The sequence below is a fragment of the Camellia sinensis genome, chromosome 5, assembly GCF_055761805.1.
Source record: "Camellia sinensis isolate YWXY chromosome 5, ASM5576180v1, whole genome shotgun sequence".
Taxonomy (NCBI): domain Eukaryota; kingdom Viridiplantae; phylum Streptophyta; class Magnoliopsida; order Ericales; family Theaceae; genus Camellia; species Camellia sinensis.
Genome location: NC_138965.1, coordinates 13,569,536 through 13,594,237, shown reverse-complemented (window position 1 = coordinate 13,594,237; position 24,702 = coordinate 13,569,536). Strand labels below are relative to the sequence as shown.

Below are 24,702 nucleotides of genomic sequence, written 5' to 3'. Positions count from 1 at the left end.
AGAATTCAAGGAAATTGGCTTGGAATCTTAGAGAATTCACCAACTAGAGCCCCATTGAGAAGTTCAGGTAGAAATTTCACCCTTGAATTGTATACTTATGATGTCTAAACCACAAATTCAAGAGAAATTAGTTGAGTAATGCAAGGTTTGAACTAGGATGGATGAACTTGAGCCATATCATGCATGAATGCACATTTTCTTACATTTTGAATTAAATTTCAAGTAATTCTCACATGCATATGCTAAGTCTACCTTTGTTTTGAGAGGTCATCTTGTGTTGCATCATTTTATACCAATTGATCATGTTTTGGGAGCTTTGAAGTCAAGATAAAACATGCATGTTATGTTTTTCAAAGAATTGAGCTTAGATTTGAACATTTGGCATGCTTTTGGGCCTTGATTTCATGAAATGATCTTGAATTCTCAATATTTTCCAAGTTTAAATATGTTTCCTCAAGTGTTTAGCCCAGAAGGATGAGTTTTGTAGCTTTGAAGTTGAGTTTGGAAGCTTGGAGGTAAATTTGGAAATCCCAAAATTCAACCTCTCCGCTCGAGCGACAAATTATGCGCTCGAGCGGCCACCCTTGTTTTTGCATCTCCACCTGAATGACCAGAAGTCTGCTCGAGCATAAAATGCAAGCTCACAGAAGTTTCCATGCTTTGTAGACTGCTCGAGTGACAAGAGTTGGGCTAGAACGAGGACCTGAGTCTTACGCTCGAGCGACTGTCGCGCGGGCATCGAGCGAGAAAATCAAGCAACCAGTACTTTTACAGAGTTTACAAACCGCTCGACCGACATAAGTTGCACTCGAGCAACCACTCACATTTTTCCATGTCCGCTCAAGCGAAGGAAGTTGCACTAGAGCGGGACCCCTGTTTTCAGCAAGTTTTGTTAAATGTTTCCACATATATTTTGGCATCCTCATTGCATCTTAGGCATCCCTAGGCCAAGATTAAGACATAATAATGAGGATAAGAAGTAGAAACACACCAAGATAAGAAAGGATTAAGTTAATGATTCTGGGTGTGTAATTCAATATATGTTCGTTCTGTAACTATGTAGGTCACGCGCCACAGGACATCTAATTTGCTTACTCTGTTTGTTTGCTTTGGAGCCAACTGTGAGTAATAACTTAGTAAAGCTATGTTCAACTTTATTTATTTTCTATATATGGAATAAGACCTGTCTTATGAAATGTTATGTTCTGCACAATGAATGATTGTCCAGTTTCTAACAAGTACTTGTGGCAACAATTTCATGGTTCAAGTATGTTATCCGTTCCCGGTACTGGAGGTTCCTTTATGGAACTAACAAGTTATTCGTTCTCAGTACTAGAGGTTCCTTTATGGAACTGACAAGTTATTCGTTCCCAGTACTGGAGGTTCCTTTATGGAACTGACAAGTTATTCGTTCCCAGTACCGAAGGTTCTTTTATGGATCTTACAAGTATGACCCGTAATGTTTTGTATATGATTTTTTAGCACTATTGAATGTACCAAGTTTACTCAAGCATGAAGAATATGAATATGAATTCGTATTTGATCTGTTTTCTATTATACTTTGAACAAGAATATTAATATGAATCTATTTTCTAAATCTGGTAGAGGATATCATTCATTTAACCCTTTACTCTGTTATTATTCACTAGGCTTTCGCTCATAATTTATGTTATGTATGCAGGTGAGCAAGCGTGTGACCAGGCCTAAGTTGCTGCCTGACGAGTTTTGGGTCAACCAACCATCGTGCCTCCCGGGGAGGTTCCCTTTTGAGATGTCATATTTGTGAACTTCGCTCAAGATGTTTGTTTTATTTGTTTACCTATATAGTGGGCTAAGCCCCCTTTTGTTCTATATTAATATATATGTGACATGAGCTACTGTAATTATGGTGTCATGCCTATGATATATAGTTCAAAGTTTCTGTCCCATATATGTCAACACAGCTCTATGGACTATGTATGTATATTTTCTTCCGCAGTCCCTAATTATATGTTATTCTATTAAAAGGCCTTTGGTAATCCAATGATTACTGGCTGGTTACGACGGTAAACCTACAGGGGCGGGTATGGGTCGCGACACCCATCATGCACCATGATTTTCACTATGTGGGCACAACAACGTACATGAAAAATTTTTCCACCCAAAAGCAACTTTTTTTTCATTGCAGAGGTTTCTTTCAAAATTCTCAAGCAAACATCATTGTATGAAGCATTATCCACTGTTATAGTACACACCTTATTTTCAATGCCCCATTCAACTAGGCACTTGTGAAGAGCATCCGCAATGATAACTCCAGTGTATGGAGGTGGTACATTGCAAAAGTTAAGAACACGCTTTTGCAACTTCCAATCATTATCTGTAAAATGGCCTGTGATAACCATGTATTGAATTTTTTTGCCCTGACTTCCATAGGTTGGTTGTAATACTAATCCTATTAACACTCTTCAATGTTGTTTTCAACTTCTTCTTTTCTATATCATAAGTCGACATACAATCATTTTTTGCGGTGGTACAAGTTATCTTTTGCCAGTGTGGAGTAGTAGTTTTCATGAACTTGTTAAATAAAACATGCTCCATTTTCATAAAAGGATACTTGTAATAAAGTATCATATGAGAAGCAGCTTCCCTCACCTTTGCTTGGTCATACTTGAAGGCTGCCACATTGGTTACACTGTCAGACTCGGTTGTCTCAATTGATAGAACCTTTTGCTTTTTGTCAACAAGATGTCCTTTAGCACAATTGTTCAAGTGCCTAAGAAGTTGAGTTGTAGCACCCGTTGGAGGAATGGCAAATCTTGTTTTGCAATGCATGCATTCAGCCTTCTTGGTACCATATGAAAGAATCACTTCTTTAATTTTATTCCAAACATTTGATGTTCATTTTCTAGTCTTCTTTTGGAATGGATTGTTGTGTTCGGGAACTCCATTTTCTCTTGCATTTTCCTCTAGTTCAATTAAATTATCAACATCATTTGCATCTTCATTAATTGTATCCATCTATGGACTAGTGGATGACTCCTCAAATGATGAAAACGGTGTACAAGAATCTTGCTCTGAAGAAGTGAGATTAATTTGTCTATCTGACATATCTAAGAAAAATAACAATAATACAAGAAATAAATTAATACACTAATAAATTAACAATCAATATAAAATTGAACTAGAATAATAATACATTAAGAAACTAAAAATTGAACCAACCATTGTATTAAACAAGTGAAACCAAGAGAGAAAATTACCCAAAACAAAGCATCAAAAATTAAATTGTTAAAGCACAAAATTAGTAAATCATCTTTATTGACAAATTTAACCAAGACCCATATTTGAATATGGATATATATATATATATATATATATGTAGACATATATTTGAACTAATAATAGCACCATAAACTACAATATTATTAAAGTACTCAAATCACATACATAACTGAAATTCAAGGATGCTCATTGCCATTCAATTTTGCAACATAAATTATAATTTTGTGTGTCAAAATGTGAGCACTCATTATGCAACTCAAAAAAATAGGGGACAATATATATACTAAAAATTGAACCACCATTGAATCAAATAAGTGAAATGAGAGAGAAAATTATTCAAAACAAAGCATCAAAAATTGAACTGTTAAAGCATAAAATTAGTAAATCATCTTTATTGACAAATGTAACCAAGACCCATATTTGAATATGGATATATATATATACACACATATATATTTGAACTAATAATAGCACCATAAACTACAATATTATTGAAGTACTGAAATCACATACAGAACTGAAATTCAAGGATACTCATTGCCATTCAATTTCGCAAAATAATGTGTAAAAATGTAAGCACTCATTATGCAACTCAAAAAGACAAGGGACAATATATATACTAAAAATTGAACCCCCATTGAATCGAATAAGTGAAATGAGAGAGAAAATTATCCAAAACAAAGCATCAAAAATTGAACTGTTAAAGCCTAAAATTAGTAAATCATCTTTATTGACAAATGTAACCAAGACTAGATTTGAATATGCATACACACACACACACATATATCTACATATATGCATGCACACATTATGCAACTCAAAAATCATCTTCATAGACTGAAAAAATATCAAAACTATGAAGTACAATCACACACACACACACACACACACACACACAAAAGAACAGAGAGAAAGATTGTAGTTTTTCCCTAATTTATATGTTCAAAACAGGGAACAAAAACCAATCCAAAGAAAGAAAGGGAAACAAAAAGAAAAGAAAAAGAAAAAAGGGAGACAAATATATACATGATTAATAGTGTATGTATTGGAAGAGGTAGTGAGAAATACCTAATTCTGCAAATTTGAGACTGAAGAGAGACGAGAGAGAAAGGGTCAATGGTGAAATAAGTATACTGTGTGCATAAAAGCATGTGAGACACCATGGTTGAGAGAGAGAGAGAGAGAGAGAGAGAGAGAGAGAAGAATTGACTTACCACAATGGATTCAAGAGAGAAGAACAATCTCCCAGTCTCAGATCTTCACCAAAGCAACGAAACTATACCGTCATCGATGTTTGAGTGTTTGAGAGTTGATGAGATTAATTCTTTGTGCGATTGATTCAAGTGTTGGCCAGATCTGGATTGTTGATGTTGAATGTTTGCAGTAGTAATAGGATAGGAAAGTATATGTCACAAAGAGTAGCAAACAGGAGCAATGTATGGATCTGATATAAAAAGAGACCCTAATTTTTTTTACTTAAATACTATGGCTCGTGAGCCTTGCCGAGCCGAGCCTTAGTCAACTTGAGCTTGGCTCGTTTAACAAACGAGCTTGGAAATATAGCTTGAGCTTGTTTATTAGCTAATTGAATCGAGCTCGAACGAGCTGTTAACGAGCCGAGCCCAAGCTGTTCATGAACAACTCAGTTCGTTTGTAACCCTATATGGACTGAAACAAGCTCTAAAACAGTGACATGAGAAATTTGACAAAGTAATAGTATCAAATAGTTTTAGGATACATGAATCTAATAAGTGTGTGTATAGTAAGTTTACTAGCAATAGAGGTGTAATCATATGCCTATACATAGATGACATGCTTATTTTTGGTACTAACAATAATGTCATTGAAAGTACTAAAAGCTCCTTGTCGTCTAATTTTAGTATGAAAGACATGGGCTTGGCTGATATAATTCTAGGTATTAAGGTCAAATGAGAGGACAATAATTTGGTTCTTACCCAGTCACACTATATTGAGAAAATTTTTAAAAATTTTAATCAATATAATTGTACACCCATATCTACACCATTTGATTCAAATTTGAAATTGTATCCTAATACTGGAATAGCTATGGATCAGCTAGAATACTCAAGAGTGATAGGTAGCCTGATGTATGCCATGACTTGCATTAGACCTGATATTGCATTAGCAATGGAAAAACTTAGTAGATACAATAGTAATCCCAGTAGTGTGCATTGGCATGCTATTAACCGAATACTTAGGTACTTGAGAAAAACAATAGAATATGGAATAGTCTATAATGGCTATTCAGCAATGCTGGAAGGATTCACGGATGTTAGTTAGATAACTAAACGTGGATCACTCGTTCATGAGTGGTTGGATTTTTACTCTTGGAGAAGGAGCTATCTCTTAGGGCTCTAAGAAACAAACATGCATAACAGACTCAACCATGGCGTCAGAGTCTGTAGCAAAGAGGCAGAGTGGCTAAGGAACCTCTTGTCAGAGATTAAGATATGGCCAAAACCTATGCCACCAATATCTTTGCATTACGATGGTGAATTAACTCTATCACAGGCCTATAGCCATGCCTATAATGGAAAGTCTAGGCATATAGGACTGAGACATAGCTATGTCAGGCAGTTAATCACAGAATGTGTGATTACTATTAGTTATGTAAAGTCAATTGAAAACTTGGCTGACCCCTTAACAAAAAGATTTCCAAGGGATTTGGTATAGAAAACATCAAAGGGGCTAGGTCCTAAGCCCACTTAATATAATCACTCATGGTGGAAACTCAACTCAACGCTTGAAGAAACATCAAGTCTTGAGTTCAATGAGCCCAAGTACATCATATGCCGTGATTGCAAGCACTTAGTTTTATTTCATTTTCATCCAAGGTTGAAGTGCTTGGTACCTGTAATGTGAAAAGAAGAGGATTAGTTAGCAAACTCTTAATAATCTTACAACTGGGTTGTTAGGGTACTGTAAATTATATGGGTACTCTTAGTAAGCTTACCTATGTGAGTGTAGGAGGTGGTGCCGCTTCCAATGAGTCCAAGGGCTTGACTTTAGAGTGCTCAAGAAACAGGATATAGACACAAGGCCAATCCACATGCCGACTTGTTTGAATACTTGAGGTAACCTGTACTGTGTGTGAGACATGTCCAGTTAGTCGTATAAGATCGCTAGTTCAAAGACAATTCTACTATGCCATCTTGGCTAACTTTGAGGTGTATTCACTAAGTGAATGATTCAAATCGTAAGATATTTTTACCTGTGCATAAGGCTGCCAAGTGAACCAAAAGTCATCATCTGGTATTTTGAAAATGGTGGGGGAATGTTGGGGAATTTTCAAAATGGGTTTTCAAAATTTATTGTTTAGTTTTTGGGTGTTTTTAAAACCTTCGATGTTTTTCTTTGGAAAGCATGAAATAAGCTTGGCGATTTTGTCCCACATTGGAAATAGAGGAAAATATGGAGCACTTAATAAAGTGCTCCATGGAATATTCCTTTGAATATGGTGTTGTGGGATGGATGCTAGTGTGTATGCACTCACACGATAAGGATGGTGCTTCGCACTATCTGCACACACACACACACGTACATGCGCGCGTGTGGTGTGGGCAATAGGCTATGGCGTTTGATGGCACACTTTGGACCTAGCACGGACTCGTTGGCGCAAGGTGCCATGAGAGCGCTTTTCTATTTGCATCAGACAAGTTGGAGCGTTGGCTTGGATCTAACATGGCATGGGTGACATAGAATACAGTCAACTCCATGTGGTAGTGACATGGTGTTCGTTGGCGATGGGTCAACTAACCGATGGTACGGCTGCGTATCCAATTTGGAGCAGTTTGATTATAGTCATTGATTGGAGATACGCGTGATCATACGGATGAGATGGCACCCGATCATGACCGGGTATGATCAATCAAGGCATTTATTCGGTGTAAGAATGATCTGCACCATAGATCGTCGATCCAACGGTCAGATTCAATCGGATGAAATCAAGGGACATGACCATTTGATCAGATGCATCAAAGCCTATAAATAGGCTGTGAAATCAGCCATTTTATTTCATCAAAAAATTCAGAAAGCATTTCTGCAAATTCTCTCTCTCTCTCTCTCCCCCTCTCTTTATTTAGAGTTTTTGATCAAGAGTTTCTTAAGGAAGTTTCTACTTTTCTTACTGGTAATCAAATTCTACAGACTTGATTATCAGTCTCTTGGTTTTCTTGATTATATCAAGAGTATTCTGATCCGCTGTCGTTAGTGCAGACGCCGGTAGACTTGATCTATAGATCAGGCTTCATTGTAACCTGGAGGCAAATTTGTTGTAACCCCTTGCACACCTTTTGGTGGGTACAAATATTGTCTTTAGGAAAGCGATTAAGTAACGCAACTGGAAGCACCAAATTTCTATTCCACATAGACAAGATCATCAGCAAGTTTTGAAGACCCGAAGACCACCAACTAAAGAATTCAAGACGAATTGTTCTAACAGAAGCCTCTGTGGTTGACCTCCAAAATGCTTTCAAGAAAAACTAACTAACCTCAATGCAACTTGTTGAGTTCTATATAGGAAAAATTCGAAGACTCAACCCAGTCCTCAGAGGAGTTATAGAGGTGAATCCAAACGTATTGTACCAAGCAGATTTGGCTGATCAACAGTGAAAAGCTGTGGTGTTTGGTTCACTTTATGGGCTACATGGAATTCCTATTCTGCTTAAGGATTACATTGCAACCAAGGATAAGATTAACACTACTACTGGATCATTTGCATTGTTAAAATCCATTGTGCTTTGGGATGCAGGCGTGGTGATGAAGTTAAGGAAAGCCGGGGCTATTATATTAGGGAAGGCTAGTTTGAGCGAATGGGTGAATTTTCACTCATTTGTTGCACCTAATGGTTTGAGTGCTAGAGGCGGGCAATGTAAGGTGAGTCAATATTGTACAGCACGCGATCCCTCTCTACCTTGATGATAGACCTGCTAATTAAGAAGAATCAAATTGGACTTGGTTTTGAAAATTAAAGAAGTGCAAAAATAGATAAAATGGGGTTTTCTTATGTTTTTGAAATATCCCCAATGGTTGTAAAAAAAAAAAAAAAAAAAAAAAAATAGATTTCCAAATTCTACTCAATAGTCTCAAAACTTAAAACAATTAAGGTTGGGCAACAAATATTTTCAAACTAATATACCGTGTCTACATTGTGTACAGAACCCTTATGTTCTGTCAGCAGATCCTTGTGGTTCGAGTAATGGATCAGCAATATCAGTAGCAGCAAATATGGTAGCGGTCTCTTTGGGAACCGAGACTGATGGATCAATCCTTTGCCCAGCAAGTTTTAACGGAGTAGTTGGCGTCAAGCTAATCGTTGGTCTCACTAGCCGAGCTGGTGTTATCCCAATCTCTCCAAGACAAGACACCATAGGGTGGGTGTACAATTCACATTCTCCTCTCAAGCAAATAATTATTTTATTGCTCTCAAACAACATATACTTCTCAATTTCAATCTAAAAGTTCTTGGACTATACTGGATGGAACATGCTGATTTGCAGGACAGTAACAGATGCAGTTTACATTCTTAATGTCATCATAGGCTTTGATTACTATGACGCTCAAGCAACAGAGAAGCATCAAAATACATTTCACGCGGTGGCTATATGCAATTTCTCAAAGTCGATTGGCTTAAAGGAAAGAGATTGGGGATTGTAAGAAACCACTTCTTCAATTCCGTCAACGGTTTTGACCTCTCCCAAGTTTTGAATCACATTTCCAAACATTAAGGTAAGAAAACACTCTTTTCAAGTACCAATCTCAATGAACTAGATCAAATACTTTTTATTTCAAAATTGATATTAGTATTATAATTATAACATGGTTACGAAATCTGTTAGGCAAAGAGGTGCAATTGTGGTGGATCATTTGGAAATAGCGAACATTGATGAAATCTTGAACCCAACCTCAAGTGGTGAAGCCATAACATTAGTAGCCGAGTTCAAACTATCATTGAATGCTTACCTGAAAGATTTAGTGTCCTCGCCTGTGCGATCATTGGCAGACGTAATTGCTTTCAACCAAAAAAAATTCTAGTTTGGTAAGTATGTCGTCATGATTTATATTCTTCTATGCATTTATTCATACTAAAGTGAGAAATTTCTCATATGCTAATGGTGATCAATTTACTTGGCTTGTTTCCATTTGATTTTTCAATTCACTACAACAAAATACACATTTGGCGACCCAGAAATTGGTCGCCAAAAGTACACATTTCGTCGCCAAAAGAATCTGCGACAAATATACAATTTGTCGCCAAAGGCCTGTCACTAAAAGTATTGGCGACGAAATCAGAAATTGTCGCCGTATGTAGACATTTAGCAACAAGAAAATTTGTCGCCAAAAATCATATATTTTGTCGCTATAAAATTACAATTTGTTGCTAAAAGGTTGAAATTTGGATAGGCCCTGTAGTTTTAGCGACAAATAAATGCGTCGCCAAAAGTACTATTTAACGACAAAATTAATTTGGTCGCTAAAAATCACGTTTTTAGCGACGAATAAGTTTTGGTTGCGAAAAGTTCTTGGAATAACCACTAACTTTTAGCAACAAAAACAATATGTTGTCGCCAAATATATTAATAGCGACCAAAATACCACCTGTCACTAAAAATTCAGTACATAAATTTTGATTTTAATAATTTTCCTGTTCAAAATAATCCAAAACACCTGTTTTCCTGTGCACAATATATACACAAATGTAATGTGAATAATAATACACCTGTGCAAGACATTCATACTAATTCAAAATTAATAGCTATGAAAAATCCCAATAAACATAATTACAATTCTCTGACAATCTAAAACATGCATGCCAAAGTACTTACAAACTACTAACATCAAACCCATAAATACATTACCAAATGCTATGTCAAAATATTTTCAAAATTACAACCAAATATTTTGATGTTAAACATCTAACCAACAAGTCAATTACTAAAATCCTATGTCAAAATATTTGCAAAAATACAACACCAAATATTTTGATGCTAAACATTTAATCCATAAATCATTTACCAAAATCCTATGTCAAAATATTTCCAAAAACACAAAATCAAATCTTCTGATGCAGCCCAAACTATTTTCCACCATTGCCAATCTGTCACATGAAAAAACAAAACAATATTAGATTGACAAAAAAAAAAAAAAAAACAAAACAAAACAAGCTGTCCGTGCTAAGTTTCGATGGTTTCGGTGGTCATTTCATAGTTTCGACCCCCGAACGGGCCTTTTAAGTCTTGTATTTTACAATTTTCCTTCTAATTTTCTAATCGAAGATCCAATTGAGGTCCCGTTTGTTCCTACAAGTCTATTTAGGCCTTAACCAGCTGTCCGTGCTAAGTTTCGATGGTTTCGGTGGTCATTTCACAATTTCGGCCCCGGTACGGGCCTTTTAAGTCTTGTATTTTACAATTTTCCTTCTAATTTTTCAACCGGAGATCCAATAGAGGTCCCGTTTGTTCTTACAAGTCTATTTAGGCTTGAACAAGCTGTCCGTGCCAAGTTTCGGTGGTTTCGGTGGTCATTTTGCAATTTTGGCCCCCGAACGGGCCTTTTAAGTCTTGTATTTTACAATTTTCCTTCTAATTTTCTAACCGGAGATCCAATTGAGGTCCCGTTTGTTACTTCAAGTTTATTTAGGCTTGAACAAGCTGTTCGTGCCAAGTTTCAGTAGTTTCGGTGGTCATTTCGCAATTTCGGCCCCCCGAACGGGCCTTTTAAGTCTTGTATTTTACAATTTTCCTTCTAATTTTCTAACCGAAGATCCAATTGAGGTCTCGTTTGTTCCTACAAGTCTATTTAGGCCTTAACCAGCTGTCCGTGCCAAGTTACAATGGTTTCGGTAGTCATTTCGCAATTTCGGCCCCCGAACGGGCCTTTTAAGTCTTGTATTTTACAATTTTCCTTCTAATTTTCTAACCGAAGATCCAATTGAGGTCCTGTTTGTTCCTACAAGTCTATTTAGGCCTTAACCAGCTGTCCGTGCTAAGTTTCGATGGTTTCGGTGGTCATTTCACAGTTTCGGCCCCCGAACGGGCCTTTAAAGTCTTGTATTTTACAATTTTCCTTCTAATTTTCCTACCGGAGATCCAATAGAGGTCCCGTTTGTTCCTACAAGTCTATTTAGGCTTGAACAAGCTGTCCGTGCCAAGTTTCGGTTGTTTCGGTGGTCATTTTGCAATTTCGGCCCCCGAACGGGCCTTTTAAGTCTTGTATTTTACAATTTTCCTTCTAATTTTCTAACCGGAGATCCAATTGAGGTCCCGTTTGTTCCTTCAAGTCTATTTAGGCTTGAACAAGCTGTCCGTGCTAAGTTTCAATGGTTTCGGTGGTCATTTCGCAATTTCGGCCCCCGAACGGGCCTTTTAAGTCTTGTATTTTACAATTTTCCTTCTAATTTTCTAACCGAAGATCCAATTGAGGTCCCGTTTGTTCCTACAAGTCTATTTAGGCCTTAACTAGCTGTCTGTGCCAAGTTTTAGTGGTTTCGGTGGTCATTTCGTAATTTCGGCCCCCGAACGGGCCTTTTAAGTCTTGTATTTTACAATTTTCCTTCTAATTTTCTAACCGAAGATCCAATTGAGGTCTCGTTTGTTCCTACAAGTCTATTTAGGCCTTAACCAGCTGTCCGTGCCAAGTTTAAGTGGTTTCGGTGGTCATTTCACAATTTTGGCCCCCGAACGGGCCTTTTAAGTCTTGTATTTTACAATTTTTCTTCTAATTTTCTAACCGGAGATCCAATTGAGGTCTCGTTTGTTCCTACAAGTCTATTTAGGCCTTAACTAGCTGTCCGTGCCAAGTTTCAGTGGTTTCGGTGGTCATTTCGCAATTTTGGCCCCCGAATGGGCCTTTTAAGTCTTGTATTTTACAATTTTTCTTCTAATTTTCTAACCGGAGATCCAATCGATGTCTTGTTTGTTCAACACAACCAGACATATTAAATGAAATGCTTGTGCTGATTTGAAAAGTAAATTATGAAAAATATACTTACAAAAGTGTTTGTCAATAAGATTCCTCTGATGAATAATTATTTTCATCAACCTGCATGCCTGCCTGATCCTTGGTCATCCTCATAAACTTCTCAATCTCTTCAAATCTTTTGTTTTGCATTTCAATCATTTTAGCTTGCTCTTGTGCTACCAGGTTCTGGGCTGCAATTTGTTCTTGCTGGATCTCGGACAAATTCTTCAATGACTCTAGTTCTTTTTGTAGGCTCGAAACCACCTCAGTATGTGCTTGTGCAGTAACAGAAGATCTGGATGATGATGGTTTTGGACCAACTCCAAAGCCTTTTAAGTATCCCGATTTCTTTCTAAGAATCTCAATTGACAGCTGCTCCTGAGTTAAAGGTATTGCTCCAGGCTCTAAAGACTCATCATGTCGCTTTTTCAAAGCTTCCTATCAATTTGTAAACAACTTCAACAAATACCATCATTTACATAAATATGTAACTCTATTAATTGGCATACTTACATGTAATTGACCACATATCGGGGCTACCCAATCCGACTTTCTCTTGCTCCAATGGGAATCTTTGTAGAAGTCTACAAAGTCAGTCTTCTCGGTACCCTAATTCCATTTAAAAGTAAGCATACATAATTAATTTCAATCATTATGTTAGATATAATAAATGCATCACCTGTTTATACATTACAGCTTGAAATGACTTGGAGCCCATTGTATGATTATATGGTAACCTCGCTCGACTATCCCTTGCTTTTTTAGCCAAGTTCTGCAAAATTAATTGATTAGTAAAATTAAATTGAAATTACAACATGATTCTTCAAATTAGGAAATTTTACCTGATAATCTTCATCAAGCCATACATGATTGATCATGTATACCCAAGCCTCAGAATCGACCCCTTTGTATGGTTTACTATAAGGGTCAACACCAGCGTCTACCAACTTCGAGTAATGAGTCTTCATCTTGTTACGCCAACTTCTGTAAAGAGTTTTACACTTTTTATTGACTCCTTTCCGAACCTCTTCATCCTCATCATAATCAACAATCTCAAATTTATCCTACAAATATAATGAATGCTTTTATTAATATCAAAATGCAAGTAATGGCGATAATCTAATTATCTGAAAAGTAGCAAATACATGTACCCGAACTGCTTGAATGATTGGGGCTTTATGAATCTCATCAATCTTGTCCCACTTTTTTATACCAATGATTGGTGCAGCCATCCTTATCTGTAAGCCAAGTTCATTTGCAAATGGAGTGGCATAAGGTCCTACTGGCACCATTGTTAGCTATGAGACGTGCTATGCTCTTCCCTCGAGTCTGACCCCTGACTTGTCTAGAACGAGTACGCAAACTAGTGGTAGATGGCACATCATGGGTAGTAGTTGCATTTGTAGATGGTGCAGCCTGAGTAGTAGTTACATTTGTAGATGGTGCAGCCTGGGCTGTAGTTGCATTTGTAGATGGTGCAACCTGGGTAGTAGTTGCATTTGTCGGTGGTGTAGGCTGGATACTTAGAGCATTTGTAGATGGTACACTCTGAATAGATGGGGTTAAAATAGGTGGTGCATGCTGAGTAGGGGCAGCAATTCTAGCTGCAGCTTGTTGGGAAGGTAGAGGAACTTTGGATGATGCTGCATGTCGAACTTTACCAGGGCCTGCCATCTAGCACAACAACTCAACAATTACATGTGTGAAGCATATGTAAAATAAGCAATTACATTAATATCAATGGCTATATAATAGAATCAATGTCAGAACGTAAGTAATAACTAAACAATAACATAACATAAGAAACAAAAAAAATAAAATAGACAAAGAGAGACAGATAGGGAGACACACAAACACATATATACAAAAATAAATAAATAAATAAATAAAAAATAAATAAAAAATTCATGCAGAATTGTCATTGTACTCAAACTCAAAGGCACTTAAACAACAGTGTCATCAAAACATATTACAATCACACAACAATTAAAGTTCTATGTCAAAATCTATATTACAATCAAAATGATTATGTAGCTCATCTTCTCGAATAGTCAATGCTCGTAGTAATCATCTTCATTATCGCACCCCTCTTCCTCATCAACACCATCGTTGTGTGCTCGATTAACTGATTGTAAACCCACCTCACTTGGGATAATTTGAGGATCAATGTCATTCCTATGAAGTGAGATTGTCACGGGGTCTTCAACGCTCACTGGGACAGCATCAGTTGTTTCATTTTGTTGCAATACATTTTCAAGTTCAAAGCCATCTTGTTCTGGTACATCCCATATTCCTCGATGTTGTAGTCTTTCTACGACTTTCCAATGTCCGCCTAACTTTGTATCATCAACGTAAAAAACTTGTTTCACATGACTTGGTAAGACAAATGGATCATCTTTATACCATCGACTTCTAACATCAATACTTGTGCAATGTGTATCGGTATGTAATGTTCTATTGCTACCGGTATTGAACCATTCGCATTGGAATAAAACAACTCGATGTCCAAGTATGTAATGCATCTCCCACACTCTATTCAAGTACCCATAAAAGTTAATTGTTTGTCTCTCATGCTCCCCTTCCACAACTAACCCACTATTTTGGCATTTATGACTACTATCACGATCCTTACTATGAAATCGAACACCATTGGAAATGCAAGCTGAATACAAGTTAACATTCACACTAGGACCATTTGCTAATGACCACAAATCATTAGTTGCTTCTGGTAATCCTTGAGCTCGTAATTGGTTCATCTACATAACGACATCAATTTCAATCATTATGTTAGTATTCATATAAGTGTAGCTGAATAAAGTTTGGGATTATATCTTACATGTTCTTTGAACCACTTGGGGAATTCCTTTTTCTATCTATTTGTGATGTCACGTACACCTTCATTTTCTAAAAGATTCTTGTGTTGCCTACTTACAAACATATGATTCATAAGTAACATCTTATATTGAAAACATAATTCTACAAAAAAAAACAAGATTAAGAACGTACTCTAGATAATGGTCAAGCTCGAGGCTATTATTCAAGACAAACCAATGAGCCATTTCACGTTCTTTTTGAGACACGTTAGAAACCCTTGTTATTAGCCCAAAAGGACGAACATTTTGCGCGAAGACCTCTAACCCTGACTCATGCACACTAACATCGACATTCCGTTCCTCTCGATTAAATACAGTTTCAATCCCACCCACATACATTGAGCAAAATGTGAGACACTCCTTGACAACATAAGCTTTTGTGATCGAACCTTCTGGACGAGCTCGATTTGCAACATATCCTTTTAAAGTTCCAAGCAGCCTATGAAACAAACAATAGAATAATCTTATTACACACACACTCACATTTTTATAAATACATATGCAGGTTGTGCTACAATTTAAGTATTCTAGTGTTTTAATAAGTTAGTAAGTACCTTTCAATGGGGTACATCCACCGATATTGCACATGTCCACCGAGAATGGCTTCACGCGGCAAATGAATCGCCAAATGGACCATCACATCAAAAAACGCTGGTGGGAAAATTTTTTCTAACTTGAATAGTATGAATATTATGCGATCTTCTAATATTTCCAAATTCTTCATCTTCAATGTCTTCGAGCAAAGCTCTTGGAAGAAATTTCCCAACTCAAATAATGCGACACAAATATCATTGTGAAGATATCCACGCATTCCAATGGGAAGAAGTCCCTGTATGAGGACATGACAATCATGATTTTTTAGGCCTGTTAACTTATCACCTTTTGTGTTCACACACCTTGAGATGTTTGCTGCATAACCATCAGGATACTTAATTGACTTTAAAAACTCACAAAAACCATATCTTTCATCTGAGGACAAAGTGTACAATGCTGGGGGCTTTTCAAAAGATCCATCGGCACGCCTTTTTAAGTGCAACTCCTTCCTTATTTTCATATCTTCCAAATCCATGCGTGCTTTTTCTGTGTCTTTGTTCTTCCCATCTATACTCAGTAATGTTCCAAGCAAACTATCACATATATTCTTCTCTATGTGCATAACATCGAGGTTGTGTTGGAGTTTAAGTGTTTTCCAATATGGCAACTCAAAGAAGATGCTTTTTTTGTCCAATTCAATACTGGATTTTCCCTTTTTCTTTTCTTATTGGTTGGATGCTTTCCAAATGGTTTGAATGTCCCTGAATCCAGTTGTTCTAAGATTTGTTCCCCTGATAACTGTAAAGGTCTTGACAGGAACTCAGTCTTACCATTATAAAGTCGACTCCTTCGCCAAGGGTGGTCATCAGGCAGGTAACGACGAGCGCCTGTGTACCCTATCTTACCTCTCAACCGTTGTGAGGAAGCATTTTTGTTACAGGTGGGACAAGCCAAATACCCTTTCGTACTCCATCCCGACAAGTTTCCATATGCAGGAAAGTCATTAATTGTCCACATAACAGCTGCATGCATTTGAAAACTTAATTCAGTTGAGGCATCATAAGTAAGCACACCATCTTCCCACAACTCCTTCAAGTCATCAATTAATGGTCGCATGTAAACATCGATATCTCTCCCTAGTGCTTGTGGTCCAGGGATAAGCAATGACAGCATACTAAATGCTTGTTTCATACATTTCCAAGGAGGCAAGTTGTAAGGCATAACAATCACAGGCCACATACTGTACGAGTTGCTCATGTTTCCAAAAGGATTGAAACCATCAGTGGCCAACCCTAACCTCACATTTCGACTCTCTTGGGAAAACAAAGGATGTTACCTATCAAAATCCTTCCATGCCTCACCATCAGCCGGGTGTCTCAATATCCCATCATCTACTCGTTTCACTTTATGCCATCTCATATCTATTGTTGTTTTTCTCGACAAATATAATCTCTGCAACCTTGATGTCAACGGGAAGTATCTTAAGGTCTTGTGAGGAACTTTTTTACCTTTTCCATAATTCGACTTGTATCTAGACTCTTGACAAATCGGACAATTCTCTAAATTTGCATTCTCTTTCCAGAAAAGTGCACAATCATACTTGCATGCATGAATCGACACATATCCTAAGCCTAAGGCACGTAAGAATTTTTTGGCTTCATAAAGGGTCCATGGAATCACTTGATCACTTACCGGTAGAAGGTCCTTTAATATCCCCAACAACATGTTGAAAGACTTATTGCTCCACTTGTTCAACACCTTCACATGAAGCATCTTAACAACAAATGATAAAAGAGAAAACTTACGACACCCAGGGTACAACTCTCTTTGAGCATCATTCAACAATTTGTTAAAGTTGGGCACGCCCTCTTTTTCAACATTGTTAGCCACATCATCGTCATTGTCATTGTCATTGTCACCTTCCTCCTCATCCTCTTCATTTTCATCATCATTTATGGTAGTCCCCATGTAAACATCTTCTAACAAATTTAGGATTTCATCTTGATCTTCGCCTGTCTCTGCTTCCATTCTATCCCCAACACTTCCAAAGTCATTGTGGTTGTCATTATTCAATGCATGAGATTGATTCATGGGAACAGATTCCCCGTGATGCACCCAAGTCTTATAAGAAGGAGACATCCCTTTCACAACTAAATGATACTCCACAATTTTACAAGTATGTCGTTCACAATTCAAACAGTCCATACATGGGCAACGAATCTTATCATTTGGCTCTACATTCATCATTGCAAATTGAACAAAAGCCTTCACCCCATCTCGATACTGGGAACTCATCCTATCCCTAAGTAACATCCAACTCTTATCCATATTTGGTCACCTACAAAGCCATGGTTATGTGAAATTCCTTTGAATTAGAGAATTACATGTCAAATAGTTCCTTGAGTCATATAAGTGTTTGTCATATCATGAATGCTCAAAACATTAGGTAAACATTGAGAAACAATAAAAAAATAATATTTTCTCTCAAAAAAGCCAAACCTTGTAATACATTTTTTTAATTTAACATTTAATTTAAAGATGCTGCATGTACACATGATGACATTGTATAGTATAAGAAACTATAAGTCAAATTATATGGTGATCTTCCAACATCCTATTGGCCTTGATGGCTGTTTTCCAATGATATTTGAACATATATGTTTTTTGTAATATTGTTAGCAAGACTTTAAATAGAAGTAGCATTGCTCTTAAACTATTCTTACCTAATAAACTATAAACAGAAACTATACAAAACAGTTTAAATTGATTCTAAAAATAATAAATAACTATAAACAACTCATATAAACCATACAAAACAGTCCCATAATGTGGCATGAACCACATATAAACTGAAGGGTAATTTACAGTTGCCCTTTTATTTTTTATTTTTTTAATCAACAACAAATAACCCTTTATTGATGATGGATAACCTTACAGAAAGGAAGAAAACATCAACAAAAAGAGAGGGATGATGCAAGCAATACAGCAACTACAAACCAAAATAGAGGCATGCAACCTAATCCAAATACAAACAAAACAAAAAGAGCCATGGAACCAGTGCTAGCATAGGCCAAAAATAGCAACAGACACACATCAGATTAGCAGATTAGCATCAGGTTATCACCCAACAGATACAGACCAGCCACACAGCAGTAGAGAACCAGATTAACAAAAAATCAGATTATCACCCAACAGATACAGATTAGTAGATAATCAAATTATCACCCAGTAGTCCCACAAACAACCCTCATTTTATATGATGTGGCAGGAAACATGCATTTTCTATCTAATTTTGAACAAAAGTTAGTTTTAGGAGTAAATTAGAAAAAAAAACTTGAAACATGAATGATCAAAATAAAAAAAATAAAAAAATGACTAAAAATAAAGGGAAAAAGTGCAATTTATCCTAAAAGAATTGGATCCAAATATATATTGACTAGGTATCTATATTACTGGTTTGAAACATAGAGAGGTCCTACACAGTATCCTTGTGATCCATATCTCAATCAGGAACTTTGAACAAAGTTGCAACTAAGATTCTCTTTTTTACCTTATGGGATTGTTCATGGACTTCATTTTATCAAAGTGTGTGATTTTAGCTTTGTTGTCACATACTCACCCAGAGACTTTACAAAAAGATAACTGATTATTTCTGTTTTCTTTTTAGGCCTGTTTGGGACTTATATTTTGGGTAAATAGTCAATAGAAAAAAATAGTTAATAAAACAAAATGTCATGTCCTATACATTAATCAACAACTTTTTTTTTTACAATTATCTATTCACCTACAAAAAAAAAAAAAAAAAATCCACAAATCATCCAAAACATAATTCTTTTTCATTTCATAAAAAAATAAAAAAATCAACTAAAATATTAAAGTTGCTAAATGACGTATCTAGTCCCATTTTTTTTGACAACTAGACTTATTAAATTTAATAAGGTTATATAGTTTCAAGATCATAGGTGTAGAAACTAAAATGACTAACTTGATAAATAAATTTAAAATGCCCTAAAATATAGTCAAAGCTTACTTGATGTAGTAATTGCCCCCAACGAATGATTGCAGCTTTTTTATCTCTTCGCATTAGCCAATAACCTATAACATTTGAATTGTAAATCAAAGTTTAAATTAAAATCGCACTGTACATGAAATTAACGGAGAGTGGACATGAAATGAATGTTATATGATGAAATTATTAAAAGGGTCACCGATACACAAAATATCTATAATTTTTTGGGCAATGAATAGTTGTAACTTGTAAGAATATTCAACACAAAACTGTGGTCCACCCTCATAACACACCACTTGAATAAAAATACAAAAAAAATGCAAGTTCCCTGGTTCATTCACATACCTAACAAAACAAAACAAGAGTCATATTTTGCATACTCCATCTAAACCAATGGCAAAGATGATCTCAGCCAATGCTCTTGAATATCCCATTAACATATGCTTCTTAATGCCATGTCATGTTGTGTGCTCACAATCGATGGGCCTCATCGACACACTGACAGCGGTGGTAAATATTAATCCAAACAATATTTTTTCACTTTTTAACAATGAAAAATATTTTTCACCCAAACAAATTATTTTTCATTGACTATAAAAAATATATTTTTTTGTTAACTTTTGTTTTCCTTCATAAAAAACTATAGAAAATACAGAAAATAAAAAATAACTTTCACTTAAACAAACGAGCTTAAGTTTGATCTCTGTTTTGTTGGTAACATCCATTTACCTTTTTGCCTTCTAATGCTATATAATACATCACCAAGAAATAAAAAAAATAAAAAATAAAAAAGAACAGAGACAGAGACAGACACCAAAATTCTCACAGCTCCAAAATCAATCACAAGAACAGAGATTATCACAGCTCCAAAATCAATCACAAGAACAGAGAAGACACCATAAATTCTCTATAAAGTCTTATATAAACCATCCTTGCATCTCTTGAAAAAGCTCTAGATTTTGTTTCTTACAAAAATCAGTCCAAAAATTCTGAACATACCAGTCCCGAAAATTAGTTTCAAAATCAGTCCAAAAATTAGAATAGATCAATCCCGAAAATCACAATATCAGTCCGAAACTCACAATATCAGTCCGAAACTCTCACAGTGTGAGTGAGTGAGAGTGAGAGGGGGAGGGAGAATGAGAGGGAGAGGGAAAGAGAGACGAAGAAGAGGGAGAGAAAAATACCTGTTTGGGCCGCTTCTGTTTGTGCTGCTGCAGATTCGGAACTGAGAAGATGAAGAAATCTCCTTTTAGGTCACTTTTGTTTATTCACTTAAAAGTCATTTAAAAAAAAAAAAAAAAAAAGACAGATTCGAAACTCTCACAGTGTGAGTGAGTGAGAGTGAGAGGGAGAGGGAGAGGGAGAATGAGAGGGAGAGGGAAAGAGAGACGAAGAAGAGGGAGAGAAAAATACCTGTTTGTGCCGCCTCTGTTTTGTGCCGCTGCAGATTCTGAAATGAGAAGATGAAGAAGTCTCTTTTAGGTCAGTTTTGTTTATTCACTTATTAAAAAAAAAAAAAAAAACGACGTCGTTTTGATAATAAATTTATTAGCGACGAAAATAATTTCGTTGCCATAAATAGCACTCACCTTTCAGCGACTAGTTTAATTCTGTCGCCAAAAAGTCGAAAATTGGCGACAAACAGTTTCGTCGCCATATATTAATTGCGTCGCCAAAACTTTTTTAGCGCTCCCCCGCGAAAAATTAAATTGGCGCCAACCATTTTTCGCGACGAATTTAAATATTTGTTGCTAATGGTGTATTTTTTGGCGACCAACACGTATATTGTCGCCAAAAAAATACAATTGGCAACCAAATTCAATTTTGTTGCTAAAAAACGTCGCAGAAAATGCTTTTTGTTGTAGTGATTCTCAACAAATATAACCTGTTTCATTATTCTAAGTGGTTATTCTATTTTGGGTAATGAAGAATTTGTTATTTCTTAACTCTTGAGCTCAAGAATTCTTAAGCGATACAATAAAACTTTTTCTATTATTTTATTAACTGATTTATGTATTGGATTCTATTCGCCCATAAGAGGGTAGTTTTTGGGAAAAATTGGGCCGAGCTGCGAGTTGGGCATTAAGGCCCAAAAACGCGAAGGATTAAGTAAGAAGGCCGCAATAGATACTCCGGCCCAGAAAGACAAAGTTACTCCGGCCTTGGGAAGACAAAGTTACTTCGGCCCAAGGAGGTGAAATTACTCCGGCTCAAGAAGAGATATTTACTTCGGCCCAAGGAAGAGTAAAACTACTCCGGTCTTTAGGCAACTCACAGTTAGGCCGGTCTCAGAGTTAGTCCGGTCACAGTATGTTCTGAGAAGGCCGGTTTCGGAGTTAGTCCGGTCGTGACTTACAATGGTTAGGTCGGTCAGAACTTGTTACTTGGAAGTTTGATCTAAGTACGTCAAGGTTGAACAGAACAGCCGAAGTAATGAGTTAGAGGAGAAGACCGAGCTAAGGATAGTTCGGCCCTCTGTGGCTCGGTATAGCCAATTTTACTTCGGTCAGATGGAAGTTCGGCCATAAAGAAAACCATCCCACTTGGTTTAAGCAGTGGGGGAGGGTGAAAAAGGATAAGCATTATCCTTAGGAGAATGAATCCTAGAAGGACTCTGCATGGAGAAATACAAGTCCTACTAGGATTGTGCCATATGAAACTTATAAAAGCTCACAAGCATCACCTTGGAGGAGGTAATTGAACACAATCTTTCTGAGAACTTAGAGCTTTGTCTATTTGTCAAGTTTTCTGACTTAGGCATCGGAGAGGTTTCCGGCGCACACCCGCCGGCTAGCTCACGTTTGTGTTTTCAGGTGACAAAGCGACGTCGTACGGAGGAGCGTGGACTTGGTCAACAGGATTATACGAGGAGAATTATTTCCTCCCCGTACAGGTGGGTACTAATGATTTGGTTACATAGGAAACGATCAAAGAATTTGGACAAGAAATCTTGTTGTTAGCTGAAGCCACAAATGGGAACGAAGATACTGAGAAGAATGCTTTGCTAAATTTAGCGAAACTAACATGATATGGATTTGAAAAGATAATGATAGAGAATAAGATTGATGCATTGGTGACTCCTTGTGCAGACGTAGTGCCTGTTATAGCAATAGGAGGATATCCTGGAATTAGTGTCCCTGTCGGATTTGATAACAATGGGGTGCCTTTTGGCATTGCTTTTGGAGGATTGACGGGTTCAGAGGCGAAACTGATTGAGATTGCATATGGATTCGAGCAGGCTACTAAGGTTAGGAAGCCTCCATCGCTTAGGCCTTGAAAATTTGATGAAGATGAGGAAGTCTTCACGAATGATCCCTTACAATTTCAATTGTTACCAACGTTGCAGAAGCCATTATCAAGTAATTCTAACTTCAGTTCCAAAAAAAATAATAATAATAATAAAACAATAATTCTAACTTGTCATGAAAATAAAAAAAAATAAAAAATGAGAAGTTATGATATGTATGTATTCTGAAATGATGAATATATTGCTTGATTTTAATTTTTCTTTTTCTTTCTTTTTCTCCTCCTCCTCCTCTTTATTTTATTTTATATTATTTAGCCTCCAAATAATACAATTTCAGTGGCTATGCTTTGAGGACAACCTTTTTCTTGATTCCATTCCCACCAATCCAATTACTAAAAAACATGTGGTGTCCACCATTCCACTTCTTTCTTCACTGGGAAATGTGTGCAACACGAGATCATCTATTTTTTAAATTTCTCTTGTTTTTAATGTATTTTAATTGTAAGTTTATTTCTTAAAATTCTCATATTTTAAAATTTTATTTCATTGACCCCGTTTGGAATGGCTATTTTTTTTGACTTTTTAATTATTTGACTATTTTAATAAACTATTTTAATTTTTGTGTTTAAGAAGATGGGTTGAATTTTTTATTTGATTATTGTATTGAAAAATATATCCGATATAATATTATGAAGAGAAATGACAAAATTGTTCTTAATGATTGAATAATTGGTAGGGTGAGCAGCGGATATACCGATCCGTTCAAACTGACTGAATCGAATCGATTCGCTGCATTTTGGATAAATGCGTGATGACAAGCAGACGGTTGCAGATTGATTTTTTCCAATCTGCCTAGTTTTGGACAGATGACGGATTTGAGATTCATTTGGCAGCAACCGAACCGTCAAACCGCGAGTATCCTTAGTAATTTATAAGACTTTGTGTTTTCAATTTGTTTAGATATTTTGTTTGTGTTTTCAATTGAAAAAGAGTTTAAATATTCTGTTGAATATATTCTATTGAAAAAGTTTTCAACTTAAATATATTTTTTGGTTTTTAAATCTAATTCTAAAAATAATAAATTAAAAAGATGATATATACTGGTTGGTTTTTGTTTTCAAAAACGGATATAGATATAACAATACAGAGGCATACAATCTTTACTACTACTCTATTTATAGTTTTGGGGGTTAGAATTGTTTTTTTTATTTTAAGAACTACGTTTTGTAATATTTTAGGTGAATGAGACATACTATGATTATAATATGTAGATGAGGCATGCAGTAATTGTAATATATATATATATATATATATTTTGAGAAAGTGCACAAATTGAATTATGTTGAAAATTTATAAAATTTTAAACTGCCAAACCGATTCGCATTCATCCGTCAATCCGCTCAATCCATATCCGCCGAATTGACGGATAGATGCGAATTGATTTTCTCTAATCTGCCAATCTAATAGACAGATGACAGATTAGAGATTCCATAACCGCAATCGTTCCGGGTCCACCCATAATAATTGGTGTAACTTTCAAAAACTCTCAAGAAAAATCGTCTTTTCGTATACCTAGATAGCTCTGGCACACTCACGTGGAAAACCTTCTGCACCACTTTTTATTTGCATATGAATTTTTTTTTTTTTTGTTCATTTCAACTCTTATGCTATTTTCACTCCCCAACCCACTTGTCAAACACCACCCCTATATGATTGTAATCTCTATTCAACGGGTCCTATCCTCGTGTGTGTTTTCACTCATCAACTTTATCATTTTTTAAAGGAAGCATGTATGG

At 36.2% G+C, this 24,702-nt stretch overlaps 1 long non-coding RNA gene and 1 pseudogene across 1 annotated transcript; one reads left to right on the top strand and one right to left on the bottom strand.

Annotated features, from left to right (window-relative positions):
• Window positions 1-1,302: 1,302 nt before the first annotated feature.
• Window positions 1,303-22,987, top strand: LOC114322083 (putative amidase At4g34880; annotated as a pseudogene).
• On the bottom strand, window positions 10,114-12,918 carry LOC145790434 (uncharacterized). Its single transcript, XR_014329137.1, has 2 exons — window positions 12,272-12,918; window positions 10,114-10,378 (listed from the first exon to the last, which is right to left on the bottom strand). It is a non-coding gene; the product is annotated as an uncharacterized LOC145790434 (long non-coding RNA).
• Window positions 22,988-24,702: the final 1,715 nt, after the last annotated feature.